The 20,081-nt window shown below is 44.0% G+C and overlaps 1 protein-coding gene and 1 pseudogene across 8 annotated transcripts in view; both read right to left on the bottom strand.

Moving 5' to 3' along the window:
* The window catches only part of LOC117347215 (glyoxylate reductase/hydroxypyruvate reductase-like), a 212,494-nt gene that overhangs the window by 97,856 nt on the left and 94,557 nt on the right, over nt 1-20,081 (bottom strand). The window lies entirely within an intron of this gene.
* LOC117359026 lies at nt 7,329-17,116 on the bottom strand (annotated as a pseudogene).

Raw genomic sequence — 20,081 nt, 5'->3', positions numbered from 1 at the left:
AACTTGCTTTTCTGCAGGAGACGCACTCACCTGCCACGTCAAGAGAGCTGGGTCCATAGAATACGCTCTTCACAACAGCCAAACCATTTCTGGACTAGGGCAGTGGCCAGGTCTCGCTGAGCTGTTGGTACTGTTCAGAAGAAATCCCCCTTCTCGATGCTCAGGTGCCATGCCAGCTCCCCAGCCCTCAAGGACTCAGAGGAGGCAATGCCTGAAACTCCCGCCCCTTCCCCCAGTGCGCCACGGCACACAGTACACAGACACTCTTGCGTCAGCCATCCAGTGCAATCCACACATGTAGATTAGGGGCTGAGGAGTACATCCATACCAATTTTGAAAATCGAGTTTTGACGCAGAATTTAAACTTTGAAAAAAAGACTGATAAAAATCCAAGATGGCCAATGAATTTGCACCAAAAATAGCAAAAATAAAGATGTTCCAAAAGTAAAAATTTGTGATTTGGGGGTCTGAGGAGGTGGGAAAACTGAACCCTACCCTTAGAATCCCTTAAAAGGAAAAATTAGGTTCTTACCTGCTAATTTTCTTTCTGTTAACCTGTAGACCGGTATAGTTCCTTTATGGATGGGTATTATACCTCACTGCTACCAGCAGGTGGAGATTGAGATAAAAACTTGTATATCAGTAGCTTCCCTTCTACTAATCCAGTCTGCCGAATAGCCAAGCAGAACCTAGGAAAATTCTTAACTGAAAACAGTAAAATACACTCCGAACAGAAGTGGAAAGAAACAACAAACATCTGCAAACAACTGTTGGAACATGTGTAGAACTTTATCTTGGAAAATAAAACATCCCCATAGCTCACCAGCTAAGCTAGCTGAGCATCACCACTGTTCTTAATTCTCCCCGGCCGTAGAAAAATACTAGAACCCACAGAAAAATTCAAAATCTGCACGCGAGCAAAAACCCGCAATCAGCACACAAAGACAGATAGGGTGTGGATCTATATCGGTCTACAGGCTAACAGAAAGAAAGTTAGCAGGTAAAAACCTAATTTCTCCTTCTGTATCACCTGGTAGACCGGTATAGTTCCTTTACAGATGGGACGTACCAAAGCAGCACCCATCAAGAGTGGGACCCCCGAAGGGCCAACACCAGAACACGTGCACCGAATACTGCATCCCGATGCGCTTGAACATCTACAGCTAGTGTCTGACAAAGGAATGCAGAGAAGACCAGATTGCAGCCTTGCAAATATCCACTGGAGGCACTAGAGAAGATTTAGCCCAAGAAGCTGCCTGACCCCTAGTGGAATGAGCATTGAGAAATTCTGGAACAGGCTTCTTCTTCAGAAGATAAGCAGAAGCAAAAATCTCCTTGATCCAGCGCGCAATAGTAGCCTTAGAAGTGCCATCCCCCTTACGAGGACCGGCTAGAAGGACAATGAGATGATCTGATGTCCTGATCTCCTGGGTCCTCTGCACATAATAATAATAATAACAGCTTATATACCGCAATACCGTGAAGTTCTATGCGGTTTACAGAAGATTAAGCAAAGGTAACAAATTGAATTGACTTTAAGAGGGGAGGAAGAAAGAGAATTAATAGGACAGGAAATTCATTGTCGAGGAGAGAGTGATCAAAAGGACAAGTTAATCGCTATAGAGGGGAGAGAGAAGAGAGGATCAGGTGTCTAGATGCTTTAGGAACAAGTGTGTTTTTAGACGTTTCCTAAATTCCCCATAAGTAATGGGCGAAAGCAATTGTTCTAGGTCTTTACCCCATGATGCAGCTTGGTGTGAGAGAAGGTGTTCATGGTGTTTTTTCAGTTTACAACCTCGAACTGGGGGGGGGAAATTAAATTGGAATGTGAGCTTCTTTTGTGTCTGTTGGCTGAGAAGAAGAAAAGGTCAGTTATGTATTTAGGGGCAAGTCCATGTAGTGCTTTAAAGCAGAAGCAGGCAAATTTAAACTTTACGCGCGCCGCCATTGGCAGCCAATGCAGCTGCCGGTAGTAGGGTGTCACGTGGTCAAACTTCCTCAGCCCAAAGATCAGTCTGACTGCTGCATTTTGCATCAATTGTAAACGTTGCATATTCTTTTGGGAAATTGCTAAATAAGTGATGTTACAGTAGTCAAGTAGACTTACGAGGGATTGGACTAGGGTTCTGAATGCCGATGTATCGAAGTAAGCTTTAATGGATCTGAGTTTCCAGAGAGTAAAGAATCCCTTTCTGATTAAGGAGTCTACCTGGTCTGTCATGGTTAGGCATTGATCCAAAGTTACACCTAGTATCTTAATGGTGGGCTGGATAGGGTAACTAAATTTATTGATACATAGTGGTGATTTGGTGTCAAGCGGATGTGGCGAAGCAACGAAGAAAGTTGTTTTTTCTGAATTAAGTTTGAGCCTAAAGTTTGTCATCCAGTGCTCCATCATGTTTATGGCTTCTGAAGCTTTGGGAATAGTTTCAGAGACAGAATTAGCGAATGGGATGATAATCGTAAAGTCATCTGCCTAACTAAATAGTTTTATTCCCAGCTGGGGACATATAGACGTTGAAGAGCAATGGAGATAGTGGAGACCCTTGTGGCACACCGGATGGATTGCTCCAGGTGTTTGAAAGCTCATAATTAAAACGTACCTGATAAGTGCGGGATATAAGGAAGCCACGGAACCAGTTCAGCACCTCATCCCTGATACCAATGGCGTCTAGGCATTGCAGCAGTTTCTCGTGGTCTACTAGATCAAAGGCAGAACTCATATCGAATTGCATAACCAGGGCATTAAGGCCCTTACTAAACAGTAGGCGCAGATTGTCTAAGATAGCCACAATTACTGTCTCAGTACTGAATAACGGTCTAAAACCGAATTGAGTTTCATGTAGGAGAGAGAACTGATCAAGATAATCTATCAGTTGGATGTGTACCAACCCCTCCATTATTTTTACAATAAACGGAATGGATGCTACTGGTCTGTAGTTGGATATTAGGGCTGAAGATTCTTTTCGAATTTTTAGAATTGGGGTTATTATTATGTGACCATTATTAGAGAGAAACGTCCCAGTTTTTAGGTTGTGAGCCAAGTATTGCATCAGCGATAGTTTAAATTCTAAAGGTGCCGCTTTCATGATTTCTGGGGGGCATGAATCCAGAACGCAATAGGATTTAGAGTATTTGTTATATAGTCAGGTGTAATTATTCTACTCTAAATCTTGAAAGGAGCTCCAGATCATGTCTGCCGGTATATCATTTCCTTGGGAGATGATCACGAGGGTCGTTAGTTGAACAATGGATTCTAAGGTTTTTAATTTTTGAATCGAAGTACAGTGCTAAATCAATTGCAGAGGGCAACTTAGTGTTGTGTGTGGATGTGGTGTAGCGAGCGGTGTCAAATAAATTTGTGATCAGGTTGAATAGCTCTTTTGTATTGATTCCTTGTGAGCCATTACAAGATGAGTTGATTTTAATTGAGTAGAATGCTTTACGTTTGTCTTTTATCATTTGTTTGTAGATTTTTATGTTAGCTCTCTATTTGTTACGGTCTGCTAATTCTCCTGTTTTTTTCCAAGTTCTTTCTAGTCGTCTAGCTAGTTGTATCATTTTTAGAAGTTCGGTGTCAAACCATTTGTTATATTTATTTGCATTGCTTTTGCTATTACGTATAGGGGCGATTTTGTCTAAAATGGATGTGCTGGTTGTCATCCAGTGATCCCAGAAATCGATTCCTTCTTCTATCTCTGATTGCAGTTCGTATTGTGACCAGTATTCTATTGGGTTAATATAGCCTCTTGTGTGATGTTCTCTTTTTATTATTGGGCGTGTTTTAGATTTATGATAAGACCAGATTAGCTGGAAATAATAAGTAAAATGGTCAGACCAGATATCATGACACCAGGTACCTTTACGTATAGAGATGGCAGGGTCTGGGATATCCTTTGTGGACATGGCTACCACATCTAACTGATGGCCTTTTTCATGTGTTTGTGTGGGTGGAGGGAGGTTGTAATTGAGTAGGGATAGAAAGTTTTTAAACTCTTTCGCGTTTGTGTTGTCCTCTTCATCTAGGTGTATGTTTATGTCTCCTGCGATGATATTGTAAGAAGGACCGATTGAATTGTTTAGGACAAATGCACAGAAGTCTTCTTTGGCTTTTGGCCAGCTTTTTGGGGGGACGTAGAATAAAATGCAGGATAGGGATTCTGCTAGATGACAGTTACCAATTTTACAGGCTAAAATTTCTAGTTGGTCGGTCATTTTGGAATCAAGTAGTTCGAACTCAAATTCTTCTTTAAGAATAATTGCTAAACCTCCTCCTTTTTTTCCCACGCGGTTTAGCGTAAGGCTTTTAAAATTGTCTGGTAGGAGATCAATTATTATTGGATCATCTTCTGATAGTAACCATGTTTCAGTTAGTAAAAGGCAGGCTATTTGTTTGTTAATGATCCAATCTTTAAGTAGGAAAGCTTTATTCCTGACAGATCTAGAATTAAGGTATGCACAGGGGACAGATGTGGGTGTGATAGGTTTAGTTGCGGTAGTGGTTTTGATGGGTTTTACTTGCCTTATTCTTTTTTTAAGGGTTCGTTGGTGTCTTCTTTTATTTGAGATAGTAGTAATGTGATTTGTTATGTTTTCTTGTGGATCAGAGATGTGTAAAATTGACAGATCCGGGTAGTTGATTGATTGTAATTGTGGGTGGAGTGAGTTAACATCTTTGATGTTGCCAATTACCAGACAAATCAGTAAAATCAGAAGGAGATTCATCGAAGTGTAATGGTTTCCCTGTAAATTCTTGAGTTACTGTTTGTATGGTTTGTATGGTTGGTAATTTTCAAAGGTGGCCCAAAGGGGATATAGATCCTAAGCAGATCTACGGCAAGTCTCTAGTAATTACACATACCTCTACCAATTACTCATGCATTTAACAATTGTTTGTGTCTCTGATGGTAACACATGCCTATATAGTTCCTAAGCAGTCCTAATTCAAGACTCCAACAATTACACAGGCATCTAGCGGTTAAACCTACATCTAGCAATTGTATGTCTCTGACTGTAACATATGCCTAGCAGTTACATATGCAGGCAGGCAGTTCTTAATCGCAGGATCAAGTCGATGGGCTCCCAGTATTGGCGATGGCTGATCCCGCTGCTTGGATTTAAAAGCAGGCAGTTCTTTTTTCTAGCGGACTTTGGGAGGGGCGGAGCTCAGACACCCAGCAGGATCGGGTCGATGGGCTCCTGGAGTTAGTGGCTGGTCCCTCTGATTAGATTTAAAAGAAGCAGGCAAGCAGGCAGTTGATTCTCCCCAGCGGACTGCGGGGGGGGGGGGGGGGGGGGGCGGAGCTCAGACACCCGGCAGGATCGGGTTGATGGGCTCCCGGTGTTAGTGGCTGGTCCCTCTGCTTAGATTTAAAAGAAGCAGGCAGTTGATTCTCCCCAGTGGACTGCGGGGGGGAGGGGCGGAACTCAAACACCCGGCAGGATCGGGTCGATGAGCTCCCGGTGTTAGTGGCTGGTCCCGCTGCTTAGATTTCAATTAGATTTCACATAAGAGCGAAGGACCCAACTGACATCCAAAGTGCGCAGCTGTCTTTGCTCAGAATAGCCCTCCCGACTACCCAACACCGGGAGGACTACAGATGGATTGACATGAAAAGGAGAAACTAGGTTTGGCAGAAAGGAAGGAACAGGCCTCAAGACAACCGACTCCCTAGAAAACTCCAAGAAGGGAGCCCTATAAGAGAAAGCCTGCAGCTCAGAAACATGTCTAGCTGAAGCAATGGCCACCAAGAAGACCGCTTTAAGAGTAAGTTCCTTCAACGGTTCAAAAGGAGGACGTACAGGAACTGACAGAACCAGATTCAGATCCCAAGAAGGGACAGAGGGCCGCACGGGAGGCCTGAGCAACTTGGCCAACTGCAAGAAGCGAATCATATCAGGAAAGGCAGTCAAAAGCTGACCTTTCAACAACCCACGAAAGGCCGCAAGCTGAACCCAGAGAAAAACAAGCCAGTCCCATGTCCAGGCCATCCTGCAAGAACTCTAAGAGGTTAGGCAGGGAAGGGCGAAAAGAGACCACTCCACGTGCATCACACCACTCCTCAAATAGATTCCAAACCCTCACATAAGCTCGAGAGGTGGAAAGCCTCTGGGACCCCAAGAAAGTTGAGATCAATTTATCTGAATACCCCTACTTACCTAGGCGACCCCTTTCAAGAGCCAAGGCGTAAGACAAAAGGGACCCAGATCAAACATTGGAAGTCTGTCCAAGAGAGGCAGAGAAAGAGAATTCGCCACCAGATGCCTCACCAGATCCACATACCATGGGCGTCAGAAAGGAAAGCCAATCCAGAGCCACCAGAACCACGAGGCCCGAATGGCAAATTATGCAGAGAAGAACTCTGTCCACTAATGGCCATGGAGGGAACACATACAACAGCCCCTCCGTTGGCCATGGTTGAACCAGAGCATCCAGGCCCCCGGCCTGACCGTCTCTGCGATGACTGAAGAAGTGGGGTATTTTGACGTTGACACTTGTGGCCATCAGGTCCATGAGGGGCTGACCCCAAGACTGCACTATCAACTGAAAAGCCACCAGGCTAAGACACCACTCTCTGAGATCTAGCACATGACTTAGGAAGTCCGCTTGAACATTCTCCACACCAGCTAAGTGGGATGCTGATATTTTTTGAAGGTGTGACTCCACCCAGACAATGAGCAGCGTCGCCTCCTGTGCCACCAAAGTGCTCCTGGTGCCACCCTGATGATTGACATAGGTCACCGCTGTGGCATTGTCCGACAGAACCCTGACTGACTTGTCCATCAGAAAGGACTGGAAGGCTAGCAACGCCAGACAGATGGTTCTGATATCCAAGAAACTGATCGACTAAGAAGCCTCCTCCATGGACCAGGTGCCCTGAGCTGAGTGACCTAGACACTGAGCCCCCAACCGAGAAGACTGGCATCCATAAGCAGCACCGTCCACTGCGGCTGATCCAGACTCCCCCTTGTACAAGATGGGGGGGGTCTGTAGCCACCAACAAAGACTGCCCGGAGCTAAGCCCGGAAGCGGAACAGGGTGATCCAAACTGTGCCTCTGAGGTGACCACCTCCGAAGAAGAGCATACTGAAGAGAACGCATGTGGGCCCAAGACCACCTCACTACATCGAGGGAAGCTGCCATCGACCCCAAGACTTGGAAGAAATCCTGCGCCCGAGGACACCAGGTCACCATAAGCAGGCGAATCTGAGATTACAAGTTGCTTACCAGGCCTCCGGAAGGAAGACCTTCACCAAGGAGGTGTTGAATAGCACCCCTAGATATTCCAGGCGCTGAGATGGAGACAACCAGCTCTTGGCAAGGTTAACTACCCATCCCAGCGACTGCAAAAACGCCACATGCTCTCCTGGAACAACTTGGCTCGAATCAACCAGTCGTCCATGTAGGGATGAACAAGAATGCCCTCTTTTTGCAACGCCGCCACAACGACCACCATCACCTCGGTGAACGCCTGCCAAAGGGAAATGCACAGAACTGAGAATGGTGCCCCAAGATCGCAAAGCGCAGCAAATGATGATGGGAGGCCCGGGGCCTCGGACAGATCTAGAGAAGTCAGAACCCCCCCCCCCAGTTGAACCACCAGAATCACAGACCGCAGAGTTTCCATGTGGAAGGATGGCACTTGAAGAGCCCCGTTGGCCCCCTTTCAAATCCAGGATGGGCCAAAAGGTCCCTTCTTTCTTTGGCACCACAAAATAAATCAAGTACCAACCTGTGCCCCACTCCTGCGGGGAACTGAAACCACCACTTGGAGAGCTAACAATCTTTGAAGGGTCTGGCGAAAGGCCTGCTGCTTCCACGCCATCTGCCAGGGAGAAGCGAAATACCGGTCTGGCAAGGAACAGGCGAACTCCAGAGCATAGCCATCCCGAATCACCTCCAGAACCTACTGATCGGATGTGATGTCTGCCCACTTTGGATAAAAATCCCGCAACCGGGTGCCCACCGGAACCAAGATGGGAGCCGGCAAGGAGTCATTGGGCAGGACGGGCGGCAAGGGACATGGTGGCACAACCAGCCCCTTGGCGCTGGAAGAATCTGCCTCTAGAGAGCCCAGAAGATGGAAAAGAGGCAGCCTCTCTACCAGGGTGGAAGCAGCGGAAATCATGGCCACAAGCAGCACCACCTTGAGCCAGCAGCCGGAATCAGTGAGAGTCTGAACCAACCTGTCCAGAACCTCACCAAACAAGAAAGATCCCTTAAAAGGAAACTTTGTCAACTTAGCTTTGGACTCTGAAGCCACCGACCAAGTGAGAAGCCACAATGTATGGCGTGCTGCCACTCCAAAGGCCAAAGGCTTGGCAGAAGCTCGCAAGAAGTCATACATGGCATCTGAGAGAAAAGAAGCACTCAATTCAATTTTGGCAACTTCTTGCTTTAGCAAGTCCCAAGTCTCAGATTTACTGTCAAGTATATGCTGGGCCCAATGAAAACACACCCGAGCCACTAGCCCGCCACACATCGTCGCCTGAACCGACAGAGCTGTTCCATCAAAACTCTGTTAAAGGAGGGACTTCAAGGCCGCACTGCCCTCAACAGGCACGGATGCCTCTTAGAAATGGCCAAGACCACCGCGTCCACTACGGGTGACTTCAAAGTGTCCCTATCCCCTTCAGGAATGGGATACAGGCAGGCCATGGAGTGCACAAAACAAAAAGGGGCTTCTGGCACCTGCCTCTATGCGAGCATAATATCCCGAATATCCTAATGCTTAGGAAAAGAGCGGGAAGCAGAGCAGATCCCCTTACGCAAGGGGTCCACTGTACACGGGGGATCCAACACTGTGTCCTCAAAGTGCAAAACCGAGGAGTCCTGCAGAATTAGCTCATGAAGCTCGTTCCGCTGAAAAATGCGCACTACAGACACATCTTCGCCAGCTGGAGGGTGCTCGAACCCCTTGCTGGCGAAATCCGACCCCCCCCAAGAGGATCCTTGAATTCTACCATAGGGTCCAGGTCCTCAGCAATAACATCTTGCTCCTCTAGGTAAAAATCCTCATCCCAAGAGACCCTCGGGCATTTTGATGAGAGGAGTAGAGAGGGGCAAAACCGTCGCTGTGTGGGGCCGTGCCAGGGAAGGCGTCGAGAGTAAACAGAGACACCCCCCACCGACACCCCCAGACACAGAATCTCCTGCCACCAGCACATAAAATTTACAAAGTGCTAATATAAATTCAGGGGGAAAGACCCCCGGTGGCCCCAGCAAAGGACCCCAGAACAGGGGGAAGGTCACATGAGGTAACTGAGAGGAAGGAGGAGGCTTCTGCCAAAAATGCCCTAGCTGAAAGAAAAAGTGCCAGTTAGTTGAGAAAAACACAAGTAAACATGCAGTTTTACAGGGAAATGAGTCCTGTAGACTGGCACACCTCAAGATTAAAAAAAAAAAAAAAAAAAATCAGAAGACTCCACGGCTTTCAAAGCTGGAGGGATGGCCAACCAGGGGGCCTGGCAGCCTGCTGAGGCACCTCTACAAAAATATGGGGAGGTGGAGGAAGGTGAGGAGAGGGTCTCAGCACGAGACCCGCTGGGTTTAACTCACCCGAGGTCAAACGGATACCTAAACAGGACCCGTCCAAGCTCTATCTGGCACAAAAGGGGAACCAGGAGTCCAAAAATAAAGTTCCAACAATGCTAAGAGGGGAGCCTAAATTAGCCTTACCACCTGCTACTGGAGACTGAGGAAGACTGGATTAGTAGAGGGGAAGCTATATTGATATACAAGTTTGATCTCAGTCTCCACCTGCTGGTAGCAGTGAGGTATAATACCCATCCGTAAAGGAAATATACCAGTCTACCAGGCGATATAGAAATAAGTTTAACAGACCACCCTAATTCCCTCATAGGAAATAATGGAGATGTACTCACAGTCACTGAAGTACCTTACCTGTCAGCTCTTTTCACTGCAGCTGAATGGAGGAAAGGATTTTTTTCTACCTCAGAAAATCTCCAAAAGGACCAAAGTCCAAGATCTTTGGCCTGCCAGTCGGATGGACCCCAACTGAGACCTCCACCCCCTCAGAACCTCTCCACTAGATTGGGGCTAGAAATGCAGCCTGCATCCTGATACCCCAAGGGCTGTTACTCAGGATACACCCAGCCTGCGCTTAAATCTCTGACATGGCCAGAAGGCAAGCTAGCTCCCAGAGGGATGGACCCTGAGCCCAAACAAGGTAGCACACAGCAAGCCAGCTTCACAGATCCACTGAAGTTTCTCTGAGAAGCAACAGTCTGGCTCCGCGGAACTGCTTCCTTTCCTCTGACAAAAGACAACTACAAGGGGTCACATGGCACTGAAGTCACTGAAAACAAACTTGAAATAGCAAAAAAAGAGAGCAGATCAGAGAGACTTCTGTATGGATCACTTGCAGAAATTGAAACTGTACGTGGCTCTTTCTCTCAGTAGGAGGAGGAAAATATGGTGAGAAAAGTGTTGTAGTTTTGCAAACACTGGATTGCGGCTATGGATTGGATACATTTGAGTATAGAATTCAGAAGGGATGTATCAGAATTGTGCTTTAAGATCAATTGATGCTAATTGTTCTGTTGCTTTTTAAAAAAATCTTTATTCAGTTTAAAACCAGCATAAAGTGCAACATATTATCAATCAATTAACTCAATAGACAGCACTCAATTCCTTCTCATGATACAATAAATACATAACCCCCTCCCCATCCCCACCCATTCTTCCTAAAAATATAAAAACATTTAATATAATGCAAATGAACAAGATAAACAACTTTGCAATCCAATAATAAATTAATTACATACCCCCCCCCTATCCACTCATCCTGGATGCATATAATCAAAGGGCTAAATCCAATAATCGAAATTTTGTCAATGGGTCTCAAACATCCTTAAATTTTTTATAATGTCACAATTGTATTGTTCTCATATGTTCAAATTTATAAGTTTGGCACAAGGATTCCCACCCTAAACCATAGTTTAATCTACCCCAATTTTTCCAGTTTTTCAGAATAAGTTGTATAGCGACTCCCATCATGATGAAAAGTATTTGTTGTTATGAGAAGTTATTGGACTCTTGGTCCTCATTAAAAAAAAACCGCCAATTTGAATCTTGAAGTTCAACCATAAGGACTGACACGTGGATTGATGAATTGGAATAGGTGTTAGGTTATTAATAAATTTTAATGTTTGCCACGTGGAAACTAAAATTCTATTGTCCTTATAAAGCCTAGATAACTTGATACTTAAAACAAGACACAAATGCAATGGAGACTTGAGTTGCCATTTTAAGTAAAGCCAGTCCGGAAGATGTGCCATGAGCTCAGGATGGATCCAACAGATACCCTGATGCAGTATATAGGCCTAATGGTACCTATAAAAGTTTGGGAAATTTACCCCACCCGCCGCAACTGGTTTTTGTAAAGATACTAAAGCAACTCGAACAGTTTTACCTAGTCAAATAAATTTAGTGAAAATACTATTCAATTTCTTTGAACTCTCCCCACCAAAATAGATGTAAGGGGTTCCATTGCTCACACATTTCTGAGACCTTTAGCAATAAAGATTTTTCATTTACTTTCAGCGTGTCTTCCAATGTTTTTTGAATCCAAATACCTAAATATTTCATACCATCTTCTTTCCAATGAAAAGGGAGTGAGTCAAATAATCCTTTTGGACAGTGTACATTTAGCGGAAGAACCTCCAATTTACTCCAATTTATTTTATATCCAGAAAATTTGCCAAATCGATCAATCAAATCCAGTAAATGCGGGATGGTAGATCCAGGATTCCTCAAAAAAAGCAAAATGTCATCTTCATAAGCAGAGAGACCTTATATTCCCAATCTGCATAAGGAATATCCTGAATCTCCCTTGCCTGTTGTATGGTCAATAACAAGGGTTCCAAAACAATATCAAAAAGCAAAGGAGATAATGGACATCCTTTTCTAACTCCCCTCTCCAGTCAAAAACATTCTGAAAAAGTATTATCTAATATAATAAAATGCTAGGCCGCGCATGCGCACTCAAAAATCATGTTCCCTGATCCGTCGCGGAAACACGAGTGCGCATGCGCGCGTTTTACGTCACCACAGCCTCCCTGCTCTCCACCTCGCGCCTGCTGCTTTCAACGAGTGCGCATGCGGGGGAGTGAGGGACCGGCACTTATGGGAAGGAGAGCAGGCCCGGGATTTGGCAGAGGCCAGACGCCGAAAAGGGCTCGGCATAGTTGGTTGTTGGGGGGAGAGGCGCTCGCTCGCCCCATGCCCCATCACACTCCCCATCCACTACAAAGGACTCCAGGACGCCCTCGGCTGTCGGTTTAAGGCCCGCGCGGTAGTGCAGCTGCCAGGAGGAGTCGGTTTCTGTGTAAGGCAGATCGTCGTCGTCGCACCCATCCCCTCCGGCGCACACGAACCCCTTCACGCGGTCTGGCCGCTACCCTTACTCCCTTGCCGCCGCCCCTTCCCACGGTCCCGACAAACCTCTCGCCTCTAGCAGCAGCCGCAGCACTCTACACATGCTGCTTCGTGGCTTTCTACTGCCCTGATTTGCTCCACCGCGTCCCTGATGACATCATAAGAGACGCGGCAGACCAAATCAGGGCAGTTGAAGGCCGCGAAGCAGCATGTGTAGAGTGCTGCGGCTGCTGCTAGAGGCGAGAGGTTTGTCGAGACCGCGGGAAGGGGGAGGCGGCATATACTGTATAATACGGAGTAAGAATATTTGTATTCTGTAGTTGTCTTCCAACTATTGGCCATACAAAGTTATGTTAATTGATCCTAGAACAAGTTTGCTCATATTCCTGTAAATCTGTTCAGTAAAATAATGTTTTCCTCTTCCCTATGGTGAACACATTCTACCTTGCCATTGCTGCAGTGTGCATACTGCTCCTTTTCTGATTCAGTTTCCATAAGCATAAGGAGGTCATTTTTGAAATTGTATGTGGCATCTCAACAAAGAAATAGTCTTATATACCATTTAATGATGATGAGGGGCAGGGGAGGGTATTTCCCCTATTTGTCCTGGTGGCCTTACAATCTATGAATATATTCATGTAAACCGTTCTGAGCTCCCTTGGGAGAAACGCATAGAAAATTTAATAAATAAATTTTAAAAAACTAATGTATCTGGGGCAATGGGGGGTTAAGTGACTTATCCAGGGTCACAAGGGCCAGCATGGGATTTGAACCCACAACCTTAGGGTGCTGAGGCTATAGCTCTAACCACTCACTCGGCCCAGGGGGAGAGGGAAAGGGGTCTGCTTTGGGGGAGGGGTGTGCTGGGGACCAGACAGCAAACATGCTTTGCTCTGGGAGGGGGGGAACAGAAGGTGGCCATGGAGCAGGCAGCCATGGCACAACAGGGGGCCAGGGGAAGAGGGAAAAAGGCCTGCTTTGGGGGGATGGGTGTGCTGGGGTAGGCAGCAATCATGCTTTGCTCTGGGAGGGGGGAACAGAAAGGGGGCCACAGAGCAGGTAGGCAGGGCAAAACAGGGGGCCAGGGAGAGAGGGAAAAGGGGCTGCTTAGGAGGAGGGGTATGCTAAAAAACAAACAAACAGACAGACAGCGGCCAAGGAGAGAGAGAAAGAGAAAGACAGACACACACATCTATTCTAGCACCCGTTAATGTAACGGGCTTAAAGACTAGTTCATATATAATCTGGCAGAAGGGGAACTATACAAAGTTTGAATCATTTGTATAAATTCTGAACCAATACCAAACCAATCCATTGCTTGAAACATAAAGGTCCATTCTACATGATCAAAGGCCTTCTCTGCATCCAAAGATACAGAGAAGGCCGGATCTTTCATAGCTTTTGTTAAATTTAACATATGAAAAGCCAGTCTGCTGTTGTTTGATGAATGTCTTTGAGCAACGAAACCAGTTTGGTGCATACCAATAATATAAGGGAGAGCCTTGGCCAAGTGTAAAGCCAATAACTTAGCCAGAAGTTTTCCATCTACATTAATCAAAGAAATAGGCCTGTAATTTGAAACCAACATGGGATCTTTATTTGGTTTTGGTAAAACAATAGTTAAAGATTCTGCCATAGTACCTGAAATACAACCTGTAGTTAGTTGAACCTGATATACATTTAAAAGATGAGGTAATAATATAATTTGGAATGATTTGTAAAACTCCACAGTAAATCCATTACCTCCTGGAGCGGATCCAACTCTAAGGGACTTCAATGCTGTCTGAAGTTCTTTCAATGATATAGGCGCCTCAAGATTTCCCTTGATAAGCTCGGGGATTTTTGACCCCTTAATTAACTTTAAAAATTCTAAACCCTCAAGTTCTTTATTTGAATAAAGTTTAGAATATAAAGCTTTATAATATTTCAAAAATTGTTTAAAAATATTTTCAATTTGAGAATAAGTTTCACCCTTCTCATCTTCTAAAGAGATTTCCTCTGAGGTATTAAGTTGAAAATATTCATTCATTTTTAATTGAAATTCCTCAAGAAAGTTTGAATCTGCAAGCAATGTATTATTGAATCTCCAAACAGGTCTATAACAATCTTGTTCAGGAAATTTAAATTCAATCCAAACTCCAGCATGATCTGATAAAATTGGGTCTATGCTGGCTTTTGTAACCTGTTGAATTAATGGGTCTGAAATGAAAATGTAATCTATTCTTGATAATGATTTATGTGCATGGGAGCAGAAAGAAAATTCCCGAGCATTAAAATGAAGAATTTGCCAAATATCTTTCAAACCACAGGACTGTAGTAAATTATCTAAACCAATGGATTTTATTAGCTTACTGGGTTGTTTGTCCAACAATGGATCCATAACAGCATTAAAGTCCCCAGCTACTAATAAATTAGAAGAAGCCAGTGGGAGAATCAACTGTTGAAGAGTTTTGAAAAATTCAGCCTGATTTGAATTAGGGGCATAAATATTAAAAAGCTTCAGAATATCTTTTCCCGAGCTCATGTGTACCTGAATCCATTTTCTCATAGGATCTGCTGAAACTACATTAAATGCAGCTGAGCATTTTTTATTCACTTGGATAGCCACCCCAGCCTTCTTTCCCACTGCAGGAGCAAAAAAAAACTATGCTTGACCCCCCCCTTCTAACGTGGCTGATTCACTAGCAGCTAAATGAGTTTCTTGGATAAAATATATATCCGCCTCCTGCTGTTTTACAAAATTGAGTGTTTTTTCCTCTTAAGTGAAAATATTTTTAAAGCCATTTTAAGTGATGAAGACCTACTACCAAATAAAATTTTAATTTCCCTTTGAACATAAAAAAATTTCAATATTTTCCCCCACATCCAGTTACCCAAACAAAATCCCCCTCCTCCCTCCCCAACCCCAACCCAATAAGTATCACATAAACTTGGATGCACCCATAGCGACTAGCAACCACCGTCCACCTCTAGGCATACTAAAATCATCTCAAATAATCCCCCCAATTGACACATAAAATTAATTCAATTATAATTATTTATCACAATTAAACTAAAAATGCTATTAAGCCTAAACAAAATTCAGTTGAACAGTATATAATGTAAATAAAATGATTTGTTGAACAATACTCCACTGCAATCTTAGGGCTCCTTTAACAAAGCCGCGCTAGAACCTTAATGCGTGGAATAGTGCACGCTAGCCGCTACCGCCTCCTTTTGAGCAGGCGGTAGATTTTCGGCTAGCGCGCACTATAAATTAAGGAACTGACAGGTCTATACTTTCTTGAAAATTTTTTTTAAAAATAAATAATTAAATTATGTCAGTTTTATGTAAATATATTAGAATTAGATCTACTAAAATTTACTTTTTTCCCCTTTTTCCTCTTCCCCCTTTCCTCTTCCCTAAACTAAACTAAACTAAACCTTAGGTTTGTATACCCCATCATCTCCACATTCGTAGAGCTCTGCACAGTTTACAGGAGATGGGATAGAAAGGAACTAACAATGAAAGGTTAGAGGCCCAAGTATGAAGGGATTTTAGAGGGCTTAGAGTACCAGAGATGGAATAGGTATCAGATTTTTGAGAATAGCCAGGTCTTCAGATGTTTGCGGAAAAGTTGGAGAGAGTTCAGGTTCCGAAGAGGGGAGGAAAGGTTGTTTCCTCCATTTCCCTTTCCTTTTTCTCCCCTTTCTCTTAAATGTATAAATTGACAGTACGAATATAACTAATATTAAGTAATTGAAATCTGTCAAATTTATATAAGTACAGTAAACTAAAAATATTAAAATCAGAGAATAATCAACACTCTCACTCATTCAATCCGTTAATCCTCTTTCATACCCGCCCCTATCGACCTTATAACTATTATCTACTCAACTTTCCAACCTTCCAATTACCACCACCACCCATTTCATCCATTCATACCTCCCCAAGCTGCTCTCGCTATAATAATCGTTTAACATAACCAAGTCAGATATAGGGGCAGGTATCAGAATATGCAGTTGCAATGCTCTATCAGTTCTTCTTGAGTGAATAGCAATGAGTCTGTCAACAAAATGTAAAGAACGACAGAAATTCAGATATGTAGCAAACTCCAAGGGGTATCCTTTGCACAGAACCTCAACGGGTGTTATGTTTTTTCTTTTTTTTTCTCTCTCTTTCCTTCCCCTTCTCTTCACTGATACACTCATATTTCTGCCTCCTTGTCACTGCCTTTAGTCCTTGCCATGGAAGGGAACCCAGATTGAAGTACATCAACACTTAACCCAAGGACTCCAAGTCATCCCTGCGAGATTGTTCAATTCCAATATGAGTATTGATAGATGCATAACGGGCAGTTCCTGTTAGGTTCTTATTTTCATAATAGGGAATATGTTAGTGAGTTTGAGCATCTCGATATTTCTTTGCCAGTCCAAAATCTATGAAGTAGACCAGGTTCCTCTTCTTCCCCAGCCTCATCAAAAAGTTATCTGGCTTCACATCATGGTGGATGAAATTCTTTGAATGAAGGTATTCAATTCGACTAATCTCCTCCTTGCATCATTTTGTAGATTTTACATTTCTATATGAAGCTGAGGATGTTTTGTTTAACATATTCTAATTTGATAACAAATTCCTGCTCGTGCAGCAATGTTAGTTACCAGATAGATGTCATCGAAGGAACCGTTGCCTACCTTTCGACCCAGCCAGTAGCGGCTCCCGACTCTGAGCTCCATGGCACCCAGCTCCGCTCACCAAACGGCTGCCGCCATGCCTCTCATGCAAAGAACAGAGACGCCGAAAGAACGCGCAAGCAACGCACTCACTCTACTCCACTATCCATCTGAGCGACAAGCGTCCCATCCAGATTTGTTTTAATAATGCCTCTTTTCCACTGGACACCGCCGATGCGTCGTCGAAAAGCACAATCGTTTCCGGGGCATTGAGTGCATGTCACTGTTCCCTCTTCACAGCTAAAAAAAAGCATGTCAGAAGTACAATCCCTCTTGATGTCAGCAGGTCTCAGACTACACAAGCCAATCCTGAGTCCCCACCACTTGGCATCAAACATTCGTCTGCATCCTCTCGACTGCCGCACATTCGCAGTGTTCAGAATTCAGCCCTAAAAGAGCCCCAGAATATAGAAACTTAAAAATTACGTGTCTGGGGCGAGTAGCAGTGTTATTTTTCTTGGAAGGGATTCTATGAACCCTCTCAAATTCTAGAGATGGAGAAACCTTCACAGACAGCACTTTGGGAATAAAATCCTTCAGGAAACCTACCATATCTTGCCCCTCAATATTTTCAGGAAGTCCCAGAATTCTGATATTATTTCTTGTTTCCCGATTTTCCAAATCTTCCAGTTTTGTTGTTAAGGTAATGATAGATTTATGATCCAGCTGAGACTGAACCAGTTGTGTATCACAGGCTGAAATTTGCTGCTCGCAACTGTCCAATCTGGAATTGGATATTTGTATTTGATGAATTAAATTTGTCAGTTCTTCCTGAAGTGAGGTTAACTTTAGAGAGTTATCCTATAACTTTTGAGAGTTATCCTGCAACATCATTTGCACATTTTTCATTCCTTCCACTAGTTGTTCAAGTACTTCCATAGATTCACCTGGTAAAAGCACTTTTGAAGAAGTCCAAGAAGTTGATTTCAATCTTTTGCTTTTCCCCTGAGAAGCAAATGCAGATTCCAAGCTTTGTTGTTTTCCTGAGGCCATCAGAGATTTAAAAAAGTCAGTCTGAAGGGGATAAGAGTGTAATAAATATTCAGTTTGTGTGCCCAAGGGAGGAGCTCAGCAGCTACACAGCCATTCCTGTTGCAGCCACGTTCCAGAATCCTAATTGTCCTGGTTTTCTTTCTCCATGGAAGGCTTAAGAACATAAGCAATGCCTCCACTGGGTCAGACCCGAGATCCATCATGCCCAGCAGTCCGCTCACACGGCGGCCCAACAGGTCCAGGACCTGTGCAGTAGCCCTCTATCTATACCCCTCTATCCCTTTTTCCAGCAGGAAATTGTCCAATCCTTTCTTGAATTCCAGTACCGTACTCTGTCCTATTACGTCCTCTGGAAGCGCATTCCAGGTGTCCACCAGACGCTGGGTAAAGAAAAACTTCCTAGCATTCGTTCTGAATCTGTCTCCTTCCAACTTTTCCGAATGCCCTCTTGTTCTTTTATGTTTTGAAAGTTTGAAGAATCTCTCCCTCTCTACTCTCTCTATGCCCTTCATGATCTTGTAGGTCTCCATTATGTCTCCTCTGAGTCTCCGCTTTTCCAGGGAGAAGAGCCCCAGTCTCTCCAATCTTTCAGTGTATGACAGGTTTTCCATGCCCTTAATTATTTGTGTCGCTCTCCTCTGGACCCTCTCAAGTATTGCCATATCCTTCTTAAGGTACGGTGACCAATACTTAACACAATACTCCAGGTGCGGGCGCACCATTGCCCGATACAACGGCAGGATGACTTCTCTCGTTCTGGTCGTAATACCCTTCTTAATAATACCCAACATTCTGTTTGCCTTCTTCACGGCTGCTGCGCATTGTGCTGTTGACTTCATTGTTGTGTCCACCAGTACACCCAAATCTCTTTCAAGGTTACTTCCCTCTAATACTAATCCCCCCATTTGATAGCTGAACATCGGGTTCTTTCTCCCTATATGCATGACCTTGCATTTCCCTACATTGAAGTCCATCTGCTATTTATTCGCCCACTCCTCCAGTTTGTTTAGGTCCCTTTGTAGGTCCTCACACTCTTCCGCATTTCTAACCCTTCTACAGAGTTTAGTGTCATCCGCAAATTTGATAACTTCACACTTCGTCCCCGTTTCCAGGTCATTGATAAATACATTGAACAGCAGCGGTCTGAGTACAGACCCCTGCGGAACTCCGCTCGTGACCTTCCTCCAGCCCGAGTAGTGACCCTTCACTCCAACCCTCTGCCTTCTGCCTGCCAACCAGTGTTTGACCCACCAGGAAATTGGCTTATTATTTTCTAGTTCCCAGGTTATAAAACAATCGTCCCTCTTATCTTTGTATTAAGATGTCAGACATTAATTTTAAACCTGGGTTGAAAACCCATTTTTTCAATCTTTCTTACAGTAATTTTGGAAATTAGGAGGATGATGGAAATCTTTTGCCTGTCTGGAGTTCTAGTTATTTTTTTTGGTATGTTTAATATTGCTGCATTTATGTTACTTGTTTAATTGAATGAGTGATGATCCAAATGGTCTCTCTTCTTTGCTCTTAGTTGAACTGGTTTTCTTTTCGGACTAAATTTTCCTGGTAGTATCATAAACTGCTCTGATATACCCTATCTGTAAGGGCAGTAGATTAAGTCAGCAAATCAACATAAACATATATTTCACTCTATCTGCCGGATATTGATTTGGGTATCCCTATTGCGGGGTCTTCTAGAAGTAGGGAGATTCTGGATTCTCTACAAGAAGAGCTTTTCCAGCAGTTGGAAATGGAACCTACACAGGATGGGGTCATACTGGACTTAGTGCTTACAAACAGGGAAAATGTTTCTGATGTTACAGTGGGTGATCATCTGGCATCCAGTGATCACTGCATGGAACGGTTTAATATTAAGATGGATATAGAGGGCTCATTCAAAAGTAAAGGTTCTAGACTTTTGAAAAGCTAATTTTGTTCAGATGGGGGTTTACGTCAAGGAATTGTTGTATGGGTGGGA

The sequence above is a fragment of the Geotrypetes seraphini genome, chromosome 1 (assembly GCF_902459505.1).
Source record: "Geotrypetes seraphini chromosome 1, aGeoSer1.1, whole genome shotgun sequence".
Classification (NCBI taxonomy): Eukaryota; Metazoa; Chordata; class Amphibia; order Gymnophiona; family Dermophiidae; genus Geotrypetes; species Geotrypetes seraphini.
The sequence above is the reverse complement of the archived record's forward strand: the minus strand, read 5'-3'. Positions and strand labels throughout refer to the sequence as shown.